Source organism: Peromyscus leucopus, unplaced genomic scaffold (genome assembly GCF_004664715.2).
Source record: "Peromyscus leucopus breed LL Stock unplaced genomic scaffold, UCI_PerLeu_2.1 scaffold_1577, whole genome shotgun sequence".
Taxonomy (NCBI): domain Eukaryota; kingdom Metazoa; phylum Chordata; class Mammalia; order Rodentia; family Cricetidae; genus Peromyscus; species Peromyscus leucopus.
Window position 1 is genome coordinate 9,780 of NW_023504751.1, and position 17,670 is coordinate 27,449.

Below are 17,670 nucleotides of genomic sequence, written 5' to 3' on the forward strand. Positions count from 1 at the left end.
GTGTGTTCAGGACCTATCTAGGCAGATGTTCTCTTTGTTCTCAACTCCCTTTCTGGTAAACATCTGGGATTTGGGAACTGAAATGACAACTCCACCTGATTTTTCCAAGTTCAAAGACGTGGAAGTAGCTTCTTTACATTACCAAGAAAGCCTGGTGTGTCCTCTTAATCCTCGGCTGCTGTGTAGCATGATGTGGGGACATCCCTATGTGCTCTGTCACCCAGTGCACCATTATTCAGAGGTCCTTCATTGATGATGGTGGAGACCATAGTGAACATGTAGAATGAAGAAGACTCAAATTCTGTGTGTGTGGAGGGGGTGTTATGGAACCTTTCATTTGTAGGCAGGAAGAGGGAGGTGGACTAAAGTCTATAGAACTCTCTTCGTGGAGATACTACTGCATATGCACACACTCAGTGGTGGCAAAGACAGGGAGCCACTGGCATGCTCACACATGCATGCCCAGAGGAGATGGGCATAGTCATGGTAAAAGACAGGCTGACCTCTTCTTCCAAAGTTAAACACACTTGTGCTAGGACTCAGCAAATCTATTCCTGTTGATATAGCCTACCTGAATTACCAGCACTTTTCCATTCTGTATATGACCTTGTCCTCTGTCTCTATGGCATCTATTATCAGATCAGCTCAAATCTGAACTCTACAATGAGGATATTAAGAGTCTGGCCATGAGGAAGCTCCCATCATGGGCATCATTATTTGTTCCATCAGCTCAGTGTAACAAAAATCTTTGGATGAGAAAGCTAGCCCTCAATATATAGCATACCTGATTTTACCTTAATTTTGGAATTCATGGTCATCAAAATTGTGAACAAATTTTAAGCCACATAGGTTATGATATATACAAACTCACGTATGTATGTTACATGTATCAATCTATGAATATATGCAATTGTGCTGCAGTGTGTGTGTATGTTACAGACTGACCTTTAACTCTTGAGCTCATATATTTCACCTGCCTTGGTCTTCCAAGTAGCTAGACCACATGTGTCTGCCATAGACCTGAGCTTGCAGCTTATGATAATTTTTGTTATGGTCACATAAACTTTCTAAGATACTAGGGCTGTGGCAATTCAAATGTTTTACAAGATACTTATATAGATGAGAATACTTAAAGCTTATTAACAGATGGACATGAGATTTTGACATCCAATCACCTCTGATGTGTCAATTTTCCCAAACATCTAAAGTGGAAACAGGATACTGAATCCAGGCTCTTATACATGTGAGACAAGTGCTCTATCTCTCAACTATTTATCCAGGATGGGTATTTTAATCTTTGATAATTAAATATACAGATCAACATATTTAAATCATGTTTACTCCCCTTTCTAGACCAATTCCTCCCAAATTCCCATCCAATTCATGCTCTCTGTCTCTCTCTGTTTGTCTGTCTCTCTCTCATATTATAACACACTAAACTCACTGGATCAATTTAGGTATTTAAAAAACATTTCATATCCCACATCTTCTAGCAGGTCCAGAATCCAGAGTCCTATGAGCATTAACAATCTTGCTTTTCACAAAAGTAGATCAAGTTGAGCTCAAAGGCCATGTGGGTTGGTTTCTGTATTTCTTTATGCTAAGACAATGTCTTGAAATGTAGTCACTAACACTCTAACACTCCTGGTTCAGCCTCTGAATGCTGAGATGAAAGATGTGCACACTACACTTTTTGAATGAAATAAACTTTTTAATGAAACCCTGATGGTTATTTTCAGGCATAACTTTGTGTACCCACATGCTTCAAATACCTCTGAATGAAAGTGAAAGCAATGAACTGAGGAGCTTGTGACAAGCCTGTGATTGTTTAATTTAGAAAGACTGTGCTAATTTGTCTTCCAAAACAATGGCATAATTTCTTACCCCCTCTACCCTTGTGTGCAAGTGCTTCCCATCCTCACCTGATCTTCAGTATGGTTGTATTGGATGGCCATCTGCTTATGGAGGAAGATGGTAAGGGTAACTGCAGTCTGGGCTACATAATGAGTCAAAAAACATGTCCTCTCCCCACCAAAGAAGAGTCTTAACATGGAAGTGACTCAGGCTGCAGCTGCTGAGGGGTAATGGAGCTAAGACTCTGCAATGAGAGGAGGGAATCTCAAGGACGTTATGCTGAATGGCAGCTAGTCTCCAGGGGTTCCTCTTAGGACATGACAGGAAGAGCTTCAGTGTTCCTAAACCATAAGCAGGTGCAAACTACAGCAACAGAAAGCAGTGCAGGAGGGCAGGGAGGGATTCTTGAGATGGGGGATGGTATCCATGAGCTCAGCTGCTGAGCCTCTGCTTAGTATTCCCCTCATCTGTGCCCTGGTGTCCAAGACAGACAACACAGGAGTCTCTACTTTCATGCAAAGGTCATGGTGCCTTACGCTTGGTGTTCAGCAGTGATTGAAACAAGGGGCACTTTGCCTTTGTACAGTGGTGAACGAAGAGGAAAATTCAGTCAGAGACAGAAGTAGCATGAGACCCTAGGGTCTAAAGGACACAGGAAGCACCATCTTTAATAACAGAGAAAATGCTTTGGGGAAACAAAAGGCATATTGAAGACATTTTGGCCTCATTGACAATGACAAAATAAAAGACAGGTTGAATTGGTGGGCGTGAGAAGTTTAAACACACACACACACACACACACACACACACACACACACACACACACAAACAAAGAGAGGTCCAAGAGTTGAAATTCAATGAAAATTCATCACATGGAATGTAGAGAAGAGTTACTCTTGTTCAGGAGGAGTTGTGGAAAACAGGAAGTTACTTCTATACATGGAGAAGCCATCAGTCATGGTGCCAGGACCAAGGATGTCTTCTGCTAGACACACGTGTGCATTCCTCTCTCTCTCACCTCACACCCTTGACACACACCATAGCAAAAGATCTTTAGACTCCCTACAGATACTGATCTCTGACCCAGGAGTCTGGCAAAGTTGGTCTTTTAAAAGCTTTAACTGTTTATCAAAAATGTGTGGCAGACTACACATCACAGACAGACTTGTGAAGCCAGGCATGTATCAGGAGTGTCCCTGAATGGAGGCCAAGGGAGGCCATTTCACAAACTTGTGAAGTTGAAGCCTCAATTGCCTGGAGATTCCAATATGTTGGATATGCCAGAGATACAGGATACCTGCAGAGAAAGCTGCTAACAGGGAATGGAACCAGCCCACGAGGAGGAAGTGTGTTGCAATCAACAAAACTGTATGGAATTGGAGATCTGGAGCGCATTCTGAAATCAGACGTGGAGATACAGAATTTGGAGTTTGCCCAGCTGGATTTTGGTGTTGCTTTCTTCCAGTATTTCCTTAGTATGCTCCCTTCCCTATGTTTTTTAATGGTAATAAATGTCCTGTTCCATTATATGGAGGAAGTTTGTGATTTTTTAAAATTTTATTTCATAGGGGATTACAGTTAAAAGATTACATGATTCTCAGAAGACACTTTGAACTTTGGACTTTAAAACATTGTTAAGACTGATAGACTGTGTGGACTTTTGAAGTTAGACTGAATACATTTTTGCATTATGATATGGCCAGAGCCTTTGGTGGCCAAGGAGTGGAATGTGGTGGTTTGAAGAAAATAGCCCTCAAAGGGAATGGCAATATTAGGAGATGTGACCTTGTTGGAATAGGTGTGACCTTGTTGAAGGAAGTGTGTCATTGTGGAGGCAGGCATTGAGGTCTCATGTAAGCTCAAATCACACTCAGTGTTACAGTCTACTTCCTGTTGTCTTCTGATCAAGATGTAGCATCACCATTTCGGTCTGTATACTGCTCTGCTCTCTGCTTTGATGATAATGGACAGAACTTCTGAACTGTACATGAGCTACCACAATTAAATGCTTTCCTTTATAAGAGTTGCCATGGTCATGGTGACTCTTCACAGCAATAGAAACTCTAACTAAGATAGATGGCCAGGGACCTGATGTTTTTAAAATCTATGGAGTTTCCAAACTGTTCCACCAGAAAACAGTCAACAGTTTACAGGGAGCAGAGACCAGGCAATGGTTAACATAAAGAACCATAAGCTAAATTTTTTCAGTGAAAGAATTATTCTCATACTTCAATTGCTGTTGTTGCTTATCTCATCTTCTTCTGACAACTTATCAAGATATGCTGGTAAAAGGAAAATTAGATGGAACAGAAATCATTTGACAATAAAGCTTTCCAATGTGAAAGAGCTACTTAGCATCTAAAGCCCCTCAGAAAACCGTCCTGTCCATCAGCAGAAGTGCATACCTCGCAGAGATGTGTATACAGCAGGAGCTCAGTAATGCCTTCAGGCTCCTGTGGAAGTTTCAGGCACAGCTCATCTGTACTGAAAGGAAGGGCTCTTCTCTTTGACAAGCTGTAGAGTCCAGGCTAAAGAGGATTCTCATTTCTCTACTACCCCCTGGTGTTCAGAGTGGGTACTGGAGGAATCATCACTGATGATGATTTATTGGTTTAAAGCAGCAAATGAAAGGACTTGGTACCAGTTTTCTGGGTCAGAGAGTAGTTGCACACCCCTTTACTATCAGGCCCCTAGGCAGAAGGACTGTGTTTGGTTTCAGGTCATGCTGGTTGTGAAGTTAATTTTAGGACAGTCTGTCCAGCATAATGAGACCCTGTCTCAAATCAATCAATCAATCAATCAATCAGTCAATCAATATATGAATACATAATAAATAGTATATAGGTTGACAGAGAGATGAACAAAGAAGTAACATATGGCATAGCTCTCTACACCTCTGCTTGGTGCTGTGCTCACTTGGGGTGAGTACATAGGGAGCACAGGCTGTGGTGGAAGGACTTGAACTCTAACCCCACAGTAGCTTGGAGCTGTAAAACAGAGCACAACCGATGTAGTTCTTCCTGATCCTGGCCTTCCTTGAGACTCTTCCCACACCTGGACACATGCTTCTTGCAGGGCAGGGATCAGAAATGTGAATTCTGCCATGGTCTCTTAGCACTCTAGTTGGAGGGTCAGGGGGTCTGCAGTGCCTCATGGCTTCCTCTATCAGCAGGTCACCAAACTCAGGGATGACCTTGAAGACCTGAGGCCATTCAAGGTGAGGAAATAAAATCAGGTCCCAGACCTAACTTTTGATATTCCTGTATCTAAAAAGTTAATTTCCCCCCATATTTATTAATCCATTCCATGATTCTCATATCCATCTCAAGAGATATCACACTTAGTGTAGATGATTTGATTCCAAATTTTGTTTTCAAGACTTTAATGTCAAAAGGTCATGGAGATGAGGTAAATGGTTCAGAATAGGAAGGCCTCTTTACTCCATGTGCATCGGTCCCCTTTCCTCACAAAACCATTATTCAACAAGACAGAATCCTCTCTTCTCTCTTGCCTCCCAGGCAGTAACCAGTGTGTCTGAGCCCATCTTCCCATATCGAGACATGTTGGACAGCAACTGTACAGGGATTATGCAGGGAGGGACTGAATCATTCTTCCAGTAAGGGACAATAAGTTTTCTAACATTCCCAACTGAGTGTGCTCTCCTAACATATCTCATAGTATACACTATGAGTATTGTGGCCAGTATAAAATTGTTCCTACTACCCCACGATGAAAAGTGTGAGACAGAAGAGCCATCCCACCTCCTTACATGATTCCAAACATAATGGGGACCATGAGGTACAATTTTGTTGCCCAAAGAGTACACTCAATCTCTGTGAGGCAGACGTGTATGGATGTGTCCCTTGAGATCCTCAGCAGTTCCCTGAAACATGACACTTCCCCAGGCACCTCTGTGATCCTTATCCTCATACTGCAGGCAGAGCTGGAGCTCACAAGATGAACAGAGAGTCAGCAGGTCAGGACAGGGTGAGAGTGCACTCACTGTACAGACAATCTCAGAGAAGATGGAGATGAAAATGGGCATCAGAATCTCCCCCCTGTACCTAATATCACAGTGGAAGAGTCCATGAGATAGGTCAACCACCCTTGTGGCTCAGGCAAATAATTCCATTTCAATGATAGTATACACAGACCTTTACAATTTATAAATTATGGTCCTTTTACAAACCTCAGGACCAGAAAGAAGTTAGTTGGCTTCCAGGAAGTATGGCTCAGGATAGTAGTCAAAGTAAAGGGATAAGATAGAACTGTTTTGAGTGACAGAAACATCCTCACACTTGAGATGGACATGGTTACAATGTCTCATGCATTTGCTCAAAATAACAAAAGTATGAAGATAAATGAATGGATTTGATTATATATGTATCATTTAATAATGAAACTCTTTAAAAATAATATGGCTATTGAAATTCTAAAGTGTGCTGTGAGCCCCCTAAGCACATACCAGGGTGATTGCAGGAGGAGCTCACTAATGCCTTCAGACCGCAGTGGAAGCATCAGGCAGCCATCCTCCTGCACTCAGAGGAATTGCTCTTCCCTCTCCCAGCACCTCAGTCGGGCTGTGCTGTATCCTTGTCTACCCCATGGTGTCCAGTGGAGAACATGCAAGAATCAACATTTTCATCTAATGATCCTAATAAACCTAGGCTGTGCAAGTTCTGATTTGTATGAAGTTCATCGTGGACATGTTCTCTGTCATAGACTGGAACATGACCTAGATACTATGTATTCCTTAGGTAGGCCTGATTCTTTCCCTGCCCGAAGGTTCATGGAAGTTTCCAGTAAAGACCTTCTTGCCCTTCTGGGTTTATCATCTTTTCAAGCTTCCACCTCCATGGCACTTCACCTCATAGAGCATCTTGTTTTGATACTGTAGAATTAGGCAGACCTAAGCTTCAAATCAGTGTGGTGTTTCTGGGATGTCTTCCCCTCTCTGATCCACATGGCTGAACATCTTTTGTGTCAACTGATGTGGATGACGCCAGAGCAGCAGCATATATAGGCATCAGAGGCTTTTGCCTATATCTTCCCAAGGTCAAAAGCTCACTCCCTGTCTTCAGTGATTTGCTGCCTACATGGGATGCCTTGCTGGTAGGCATTTCTGACCATGAAGCTCACTGAATCCACCACTGATGCCTAACATTGTTACAGCTACAGACAAAAATGGTAAAGAGGTCCTACTTGTAATCTGGCACATACATGATGCTTGATCCTCCAAGAGCAGCTTCCCCTGACATGGCATTCAGTGGAATGATGCCCTTTTAGTCTGAGGTTGGATGAGACCAGCTCATGAAGGGGTTAGATTGTGACCAATATGTGAAAACCAAATATATGTGCCCACATTTATCCTCTTTATGCTTTTGTTTATTTCTATGAAACACAGCTGGCATTCTTTTTCCCCCTTGGGTGACCAATGAGTTTATCAAGGTGTGGTGTCTGGGTGAGAGGTTGTTTACAGGAGCATGAATAACCCAAAGGTCAGCATAGTATGAGTGATGACTCAAGAGAGCATGAATAACCCAAAGGTCAGCATAGTATGAGTGATGACTCAAGAGAGCTGCATCCCTAAAGATGTATGTGTGATTTTTATACAGCTCAACAGATTCAAGAGTGTCTCCTCTCTTTAGCAGTCTACTTCCTTCAGAGTTGGCATTTGAAAGAATAGATATTTGCATGTTTGCACCACATGGTTAAAGAGGGACACCCAAGGAGAGGACAAGACAAATTCAAGCAAGGGTGTTGTCTTCTCAAGAGAGCTTCCCCTTTTCAGTAGCCATATATCTGACTTTGGAGGCTTCTGGAGTTACATGCTAAGAAACCTCTTCTGTGTTGGTGAATGGGATCATGTATGGTTGCAGATGTGCACTGGATAGAAGTTCACCAGGGACCTGGTACTGTAAACAAGGTTTACTGTAAAAACAAGGGAACCTGGGAGTGAGGACACATGTTAACACAATGATTTCTCACACGGAGGTTTCCCATCTAACCTTTGGTGACAAAATACCTTGCTTTAAAGTTATCTGGAATCACAGTTGAGTGATGAGCTCTTGGCTGGATCATTAGCTATGGGAAACTTTTTGTTAAAGAGATGCTTGCATTCCCAGATGAATGGTTTTTACAAGACACCAAGTGTAACTAACATGTTTCTTCCTGTGAACCTGGATAAGATGCCATTCATTTCTTCTGAAGTCTGGGGATGGCATATAAGATGGCTGACGTGCATATAAGACTGGAGAAAAGGGGACCCGAGATTGTGGACCATCAATACTCCATGTGTTCCCCTCCAGATCTTCTTCTTAGCATGCCTCTAGAGGGCCAAGGCAGAAATGCCTATGTGTCCCAAGGTCATGCTTTATTGTGTGCACATGCCATGCCCTCCTCCATATAAATATTTCTTGTAATACTAGTCTTCTCCTTCTATCTGATCTTCATGTTCTGTGTTTCTAGATCAATGGTGATTTCTGTGATATAGGAAAGAAGTGAAGTAAATTTCACAGGAAATTATACAGAGGTGATCACTCAGGCTGGGGTTAAGGCAGTTATGCAGTTCATGGGAAAGAACCTGCAGCCTGGGGAAGCTTTTTAGGCTTGGATAAACTGTACTGAATGTGTGGTCAACTATAGCACATGGTATGATGTGTATCAATACATTGAACTCAAACTGGCCATGGTGAATAATCCAGTTTCTGAGGATATTCCAAGGACATTGTGTAAAACTTGAGACCCTAAGGGGTATTGGCTGAAGACTGTAGATGGAGTAACATATAGATGGGATGACAAACTAAAAGTGTGGGAACCTAGACTAGGAGGAAAATAGTGGCCTCCACCAAGAAAGGGACATGGCAACTTTAATCCAGATATTTTTTATTCCTCCTGAAGGAGTGTGGAGATAATGTGACAATCGATGGAGTGATTGCTACACACTTTATTGGGTTCCTAGATTGAAAGGAGCTGCCAAGAAAGGTGAGCTTCCTTTCATAGAAGCTATCAAAATTAGATTAGGTCTTCCTTGGAATTGTTGGATACAGAAGGACAGAAGTTGCTGACTTGCAGGGACAAATTTCTTGTCTGAGGTCATTGTGGCCCACCAGTCATGGGGCTTGGTGTTTGCAGAGGGCTGAGGAGGAACTTAGGTGGCTGCAGGGGTCTTGAGGTCGGAGCAGGCTGTGAGAAGGAAATGACTGTCTGGTACACTGACCACTGTTCTTATTTTTACCTTTTTTGTGAAATTGCATGTTGCTAGCCTCTGGGTCAAATGCTCAGAAGATTGTATAATCATTAATAATAAAAATAGATTATGCTTGCTTTGGTGTTAAGGCTGGGATAGTTCCTATGTTTCGTAAAAGATGAAGAAGAATACATTGGTGATTTTCTAAGAATAATTTTTGGAATCATGAGAACATTATGTATTAGATGATTTCCCATTTTCTTTCTGTTTCCCCTTTACTTATGATAATAAAAGACTGAGGTTACCAGGCAAAAGCAGAAGCTAGAGAAGCGAAGGGAAGTTAGAGAAGCTAAAGTAAGAGAAGTAAGAGAAGCTAAGAGAAGTTAGAGAAACTAAGAGAAGCTAAGAGAAGTTAGAGAAACTAAGAGAAGTTAGGGAAGCAAAAGAAACTTAGCAACTGCAGAAGCCCAAAGTGACCTGTCAGCTTGCATGAACATTGTCTCTGAGTCATTATTGCGCCTTCCAAGTATCCCATCCTCAGACCCCTGAAACTGCTGAGGCTGGTCCCCAGCACTAACATAAGGGTTTACTGAGGTAAGTGACTTAAGATGCCTGTTATCAGAGACATGATGATGACATGAGTCAGGTCTGAACACTACAGATCTCATCTGGGACCCACAGCTCTGAGCTACCCCAGGTCTTGTTAATGACGTACTCATGTTGAAAATGTGCTACTTGGCATTCAGGGATCACAAACATGAAGTCCTCCATCATCTCTCTGAACTGTGCTTGGAGGGTCTGGGGAATCCTCAGTGTCCTCCATGTACTCTTCCATTAGCAGGTCACTACATTTAGGAGGCAGCATTTACACCAGGAGGAATCAGGAAGAGTGATGTTAGGCAGACTCTCAGATAGGTAGGCAGCAGCCTCTGAGGAAGGAATGTGGCCTGGGAAGAGACAAGGCATAGAGGGAAAAGTATGAGCTTTGGGTGAGCCTACACAGAAACATACACATACACTAGCCTTTATTTCCAGCATGGTATCTGAGAAGAATATATGGGAACCCTCTCTGTCAGGACAAAAGTCAAGGTCTCTCACCATCTGTGCTGCTGTGCTCTTCAGAACAGCAGGTAGAGTCTCTCTGGTTATGTTCTTTATGACATGACCAAGGCCCCTGAACTGGCAGATAGAGGAGAGTCTTAAGTATAGGATGGGTTGGATCTAGATCAAAGTACCTCTGAGGTTCCACCACCCACCATTTGAACTTAAGTTCCCAGGAGCTTAGAACTAGGTCTTACCAAGGGGACTCCCCAGCCACACTCATCACTGTCGACACCAATGATGCTAAGGACAGGCTGAAAATGCACAGAGGCCAACAGCTCCTGAGGGTGCATAGGTAGGAACATCCCATCCACCACACCAGGGATCATAGTGAAGACCTATGTGGAATGAAGGGTCAATGCTCAAGATCAATCACACAAATATTCTGATGCCCACTGAACATTCACACAATTTTCCCATTTCCTATCTCATCTCAGGATGTTATGCTCACTACAGAAGAAATGGGACATCAAAATTAGCCTACCTTGTTCCTTTTGCACTCGGTATTATAAGGACATCTAACCACAGAGAAAAGTTAACTGTTTCGAGTAGTAAGGACTGGCAATCCCACATGCTGGTGACCAGGTCCTCTAAGCCACACAATTCTCCCAACCTGGTTGAGAGCCAGAATCTCTGCTTCATCCTTGTCTCATAGGCTGTGTACCAGGGCCTCTGAGTCTGATTCCTTACATCCAGTGAGGTTGGCCACCATCTGTAAATGAAACAGGCATTGGTTATCTCATCCCTCTCAACAGGGAGCAGAGTTTCCTTGATTCCAAGTAGTTGTCATTGCCCCTAAATACCACATCTTACTGTTTGTTGTGTATGCAAGGACTTAAGTGGAATTGTTCACATTTTCTGTTAATAAGAGGTAACAGCTGGGACAGGGACTGTTATTACCTGCATATTGTTTTGCTGTTTGTGTGTGGTGTTCACATATGACAATAGGTATGGTGTGTTATATTTTGCCTGTGAAGGAGAGAGAACACTCTTGGGTGTCACTTGTCACCCCTTGTTTGCATTTGTCTACACTGGCTTAGCTGAACTATGACCTTCCTGGGAGTCTACTGTCTCTACCTCCCATCTGTCCACAGGAGCACTGGGCTTACTGACACATATTACTATCTCTAGCCTTATGTGGGCTCTGGGGATTTGAACTTGGGGCCTCACACTTGCACAGTGAGTATTTTTTTTTACCAGATGGCCCTTTCCCTCTATCCATATGCCCTGCTTAGATTTATTTTTTTCAACTTGACACAAGCCAGGGTGACAAAAAGGAACTTTTTTTCAAAAGAGAAAAAGCCTATATCAGATTGGCTCATAGACAATCCTGGTATTTTCCTGGGAAATGACTGATGGAGAAGACCCTGCACACCGTGGGCAGTGCCATCCATTGGCAGGTGCCCTGGGATATGTAAGAGAGTGAACTGAGGAATGCCTGAGTATCAAGGCAGTAAGCAGTGCCCCTTTCTGGCCTCTGCTTTAGTTCTGGCCCCCAAGTACCTGTCTGAGGGCCTACTTTGACTTCTCTTCAAGATGGACTATAAACTGTAAGCTGAAATAAACCTTATCCTCCCCAAACAGCTTTTAGGCATGATCTTTATCACAGAAACAAGAAGCAAACTAAGAAACCATGCACACCTGTTTTTGCCAATGATGAAAGCCACTGGGCACAGCTTTGCTGTCATCTAACATACTCAGCATACATAAAGCAGAGGGGAGTGGATTCTAAAGTTTATGCCTTTCCATAATTATTGGAAAGAAGCTATTTCCCATGATCCTTGTTTCCACACTTAACAAAATACCAGAGTACCAGAGGCAAGGACTGAGGCAGCAAAGTAGGAACTGGTGATGTTGCGGGCACTCACTGTGTAGACCACCTCGGAAGTGTCAGAGATAAGGTCAGGCAGCAGGGCCACTTCCACTCTGCATAATGGCTCTGTGGAAGAGTGCTTTGTTCATTGGGGACACAACAAGTGAAGACATACTTGTGTCACCTGCTGATGCACCAAAAATAGTGACCTGGCCAGGGTTGCTTCCAAAGTGGGCGATGTTCTGCTGCACCTAGCATAGGGCAGCCACTTGGTCCATGTAACCCCATTTGTTTTGGGTGTTCTTTCTCCAGTGCTGTGCAGTGGCAGGAATAGGAACTGAAAGGGCTAACAAGACACTACAACAGGCTGCTCAGTCTTCTCTCAGAGACCAGGCCTCAATCTCAGTTTCCTGAGACTTGAGCAAGCAGTTTCTGGAGAGCCATGAACAAAAGACATAGTCCTTGCAGTAGCTCCCTTTCTCCAAGTGCTCTGACTGCTTAAAGTTCAGTCAGTTGTTTACTGTTTGGGACCCCTTACCAACTTAGAGCTACGTGTATGGGTCAATGTGAACATGTAAGGCCAGCCAGTCTCAATGGCAGCTCAAGGTTACACACCCTCACCCAATCATATGATGCCAAGGCTTGTACCACTCTGCTTGTGGTTTTCCCTTCAAAAACCCCTCACCCTGAGAGCTCAGGGCCGTCCTCCTCCACCTTCTGTGTTCGATGATGGACACGTACCAAGCCCAGTGTTGCCTTGTTATTAATAAACCCCTTTGTGCTTGCATTGGATATCGGCTCTGTGGTAGTCTTGTTGGGGGTCTCCAGATGTGGGCATTACAGAATCACACGTCTGTCTGTGTTCTACTCAGCCCCCATAATGCATCCCAGTCACAAGCTTACCTAAAGAAGTCAAGTATACCCAAACAATACTGGATAGCAACCATTACTGTATCCTCAGTAGCTGCTAGTTTGGATCTGTCAGTCATGGAAGTCATTCCTATAACCAGTCCACCACCGTGGATCCATACCATCACCTGGAGATATCAACACAGACCTTAGGAAGTTCACATCCAGCCCAAGGTCAATTGGACTACCTAATAGATTATCAACTTCTTTGCATCTATGCATGTCAACTTACACACAGATCTCAGCATTTTAAGAATTGGCCCACTGATAGGGCACTCTAAGCCTATAAGCATATTACCATTGCCACTTCCCCATCAGAAAATCTCGGCATGGATTTATGGATCTAGATCTAAAGTAATGTCATCACTACCTTCAGTTCCAACAAAGTAGAGTAAATAGGAGTGTCTCCATGTGTGTCTTTCCTGATTGCTAATCAGAAGGGACATCAGATCCCATTGACACAACACATAACCTGCAACTAGAAATTTTCGTGATTTCATTGTGCAGCCCTTGAGCACCCTCCAGAGTGGGTCTGACAGGTTCAAGTTGATAGAATTCCTGGTTTAATCAAATACATTGAGCCCTCTTATCTCTCAGAGTCCCAGTGCTCTGAGTCACACACCAGGTTTAAGCAGCTTACCATGGCTTGCATGACCTTCTTGAGCCTAATAAGGTAAAACTACTAGTCAGGGTCTAAACTACAATAGAGCTCTGAATTACCTTGTCCCTTCCAATCTTCCAGAGAAGAAAACATCCTCTTCCCCAGCTGACCATATTCTGACACTCACAGATAAGTTAGAACCTTCATGGGCACCAGCTGGTGTGTAGATGGTGAGATACAGGCAGTTTTCAGACATAGAAATGGGCTGCATGATCAGATTCATCTCCTTCGCTACCCCTAAAGTCATTACATCTGTCTGCAGACACCTGGTGAAAATGGAGGACAGTCCACGATATGTGATGATCAAACCTAAATCTATGCTTGAATTTTCTCTCCATCACCTTCAGCTATTGCTTTCCATGGTGCCCTTGTTGTGCCCGCATCACAAGACTTCCAAGTAAGACCACCACAAAGCTGATTTCCGATACAAAACACACAGGGGGTTATTGATAACAAGCAACCTCAGGCTTGGTCCATGTCCAGCACTCCAACTAATTGGGTGGAAGACGATGGCTTTGAGGGGTTTTTAAAGGGAAAAACCGTAAGCAGGGTGGTACTAGCCTGTGTGTCATATGATTGGGTGAGGGTATATAACCTTTGAATTTACTGGTTGGGGGATACAGATGTCATTTTTGAGCAGGCTTGGGCAAATCCCAGGCTTTGTCCTTGAGCTGCCATGGAGGCTGGCTGGCCTAGCATGTTCACATTGGCCCATGCACATAGCTCTAAGTTTGTAAGGGGACCCAGACAGTAAACAACTGGCTGAACCTTGAGCAGTCAGAGTATGCACAGAAAGAGAGCTACTGAAAGGACTATGTCTTTTGTTCATGGCCCTCCCAGAAACTGCTTGCTGAAGTATCAGGAAACTGAAATTGAGGCCTGATATCTAAGAGAAGACTGATCAGCTTGTTATGGCATCTGCTTGGTCCTTTCACCCTGCTAGTATCTAAGCCTTCTGTAAAATCCCTTCCTACCAAGGTAAAGGCCACCAGCTCTATGGAAATGGGAATGGAGCAATACTTTTAGAGAGTCCTCTGGTTGCATAGTAATATCCTGAGGACTAGTTGATGGAGACCTCTGGCAGCCTCTATGAAAATGATTGCCTTCCTGTCCTACCATTCATCACTTCTGTACTATTTAAATCATGGTGTGGTGATTAGTTTTGGTTGTTGATTTGACACAATGTGGAATCACCTGGAAAAGACTATCAATGAGAAATTGTCCAGATCAGAGGTTCTGAACCTTCCCAATCCTTTGATGCTTTAGTATAGCTCCTCATGTTGTTGTGACCCTCGACCACAAAATTATCTTGTTGCTTTTTTATAAGTGTAATTTTGCTACTGTTATGAATAGTAATGAAAATATATAACATGCCGGACATCTTATATGCAACCCCTTGAAGGGAAGTTGCAAGCCACAGATTAAGAACCACTGGTCTAGATCTTGTTTGCCTGTGGGCATGCCTGTGGCAAATTTTTTTGATTATGTTTATTGAGACAGGAACACCTGCTCATTGTAGGAGGCACCATTCCCTAGGAAGGGGCTTCTGAATTATTTAAGAGTGGAGAGAGTAAATGAAGCTTTAGCAGGCATGCATGTGACATATAGGCTCTGTTCCTGATTATGGATGTGATGTGATCAGCCCCTTTAAACTACTGCCCCTGTGGTTTCCCACCTGTGGTGATTATAACCTGGGATTGTGACCCAGAGTAAAATCTTTCTTCACCACATTGCTTTTGTCAGGGTACTCCATCACAGCAACAGAAAACAAACCAAGACACTCCAGTACTGGGATTCTGTGCCCACAAAGGAACTACAGGGATGAATGGACAATACCATAGGGTAGGGAGACATTCTCCATCTTACTCCAGACTCTGAAGGTTCCTCCTTCTTCCACATCGTCTCCAGTTGAATGTATGTGTACTTGTTCCTTAGTCAATAGCACCTGGGCAATGGATGCTCACAGTGAATGTGAAGAATGGCCTTTCTCTCTCTCCTCACTGCAGTACCTGCAGCTAAATCCCTGCAGGTGCCAAGCTCTGACCCAGGAGACTGGCACAGTTGTTCTTCTCCAATCCTTAGCACATTCATCAGAAACAAGCCTGGCCGACTGCCCTCAGCACAGACTGAAGCTGCTATAGAGCTGAGATGGAGGAGGCACTGCAGTGTGGCCTAGAGCTCAGGCCGGAAGTCCCCTGGGCCCCAGAACTTACATGGCTGGATGGGAGGTTCCATCTCTCACACCACTCCATGGCTCAGGGGGCTCAGGAGGAGCAAATCGCAGTGGTCCTAGAGGTGGCTTGGCAAAGGGAATTCCCAGGAAGGTGTGGACTCCAACTTCACTGTCTTTCACATGGACAAGGCTTCCTCTCACCTGTCCTGTGTGTGTGTTCCTGATAGGGCTGGATGAGTCCTGGCCCGTAAGTGGATAGAAGTCATCATTTATGACACGTGGGAGATTTTAACTCATCATCTTCATAGTACATGAAGATAGTAACCTGGGTCTTCTCAGTTCAGCTGTAGGATGTGAAGATGAGGCCTTCTGCATTAGTTTGGGCCAGAAATCTTGACCAGAAACCCTCTTGAAAAATTGACAGTAAGGTGAGAGGCTCATAGCCACTTGGCATTATGAAGGAATTATTGTCATAACCCAAGGTCAGTAGAAACTCCAGTCACAACCACAAACAGAGGAGGGACATGTCCATGCTGTTCTTCTGTTCCTGCTGGCTCCCCAGTGAATGGTAACCTTAAACAACTCTGACCCTTCATTGCCACAGGGCACATCCTGTGGGTTTTGGTTGGGGCATTAGGATTTCATCTGTCATTTCCACCAGCTCCTCCCTCCCCCTCCCTGGTGCCTTCCCTCCACAAGCTTAGTTTGCAACTCTGCAGAACTGGAACATCTCTGACCCTGGTCCTCTCTTCTTGCTTAGTCACACCATGCACGTGGAGGAGGAGAAGCAGGAGCCCACAGGCCACAGCATACAGCTAGCCACGAAGTCTATCGAGTGGCAGGTTGAATCCCAGGCCTAAGTCTGTGCTACTACAAAATGACAGTCTAATAACAACAGGAAATCAAACAGGTAGGCCTTGCCCAGGCAGAAATTTGTACTTTTGGGGATGTAGGTGTGGAAATTTAGTTGGGTGGGGCAAAGTTCTTATTGTAAGAGAGATGATAAGCCGAAGCCACAAGGAGCCCATAACAGGCAGGGCAAAGCCACTCTGTAGTTTCTGTTTCTTCCCTGGCTTCTTGGATAGACAACACATGGTATCTGAAGTCCTCCTAGGATGCCAGGATCCCTGTCCTTGAACATGGAGTCATCATGATCCCTTGTCCTTTTACTCACTCACCCACTGTGGATGTTGATATGAAGACCAGGGAACAAGAACATGTAAAAAGAGCAGCCACGGGGCTTCTGTGAGTAGGTACACACTCAAGATTCCACAGATAGAGAGAAATGCAAGAGCAGGATCTCTAAGTGTGTCCTTCATCATCAAGATTCCTCTGTGCTGTCAGGACTCACAGAGTAGTGAGGCCACTCTCAGAGTCCCTTGTCCTTATGGTGATCTTAGGATCTGTAGGTCCCCTTCATGTCAGGTCATGCTGGTTTAATTGGAAGACACTGAAATTCTGGCTCCTCTTCCTGTGTGTGCAGCAGTTCAATAACACCTTCAGGCCCTAGTGCAGTGGTTCTCAACATTCCTAATGCTGTTACTTTAATACAGTTCCTCATGTTGTGGTGACGCTGAAACATAATTTTTTTTTTTGCTACTTCATAACTGTAATTTTGCTACTGTTTTGAATTGTAATGTAAATATCTGATTTGCAGGATATCTGATACACAACCCTTGTGAAAGGCTCATATGACCCCCAGATGGTCATGACCCACAGGTTGAGAACTATTGCCCTAGTGGAAACCCCAGACATCAGAATTCTGCACTCAAATAAAGGCTTTTTTTAATCTCTGCCCAGCTCCTGAGCCCAGCTGAAGCTCATCCTCAACTCTTTCTGCATTCTGGTGTTGAAGATTGGCATTACAAGAATCATCATTTTGGAGATATCCCATTGTTGACCTTCAAGACAATGAATGTAACCTGTAAAAGATGGTATCCTTCAATGGGACACATTTGTCATATAAGTGT

General features: G+C 43.8%; 1 pseudogene; it reads right to left on the bottom strand.

The window, feature by feature from the left end:
• Positions 1–9,685: 9,685 nt before the first annotated feature.
• On the bottom strand, positions 9,686–16,515 carry LOC114689212 (annotated as a pseudogene).
• Between the last annotated feature and the right edge of the window lie 1,155 nt (positions 16,516–17,670).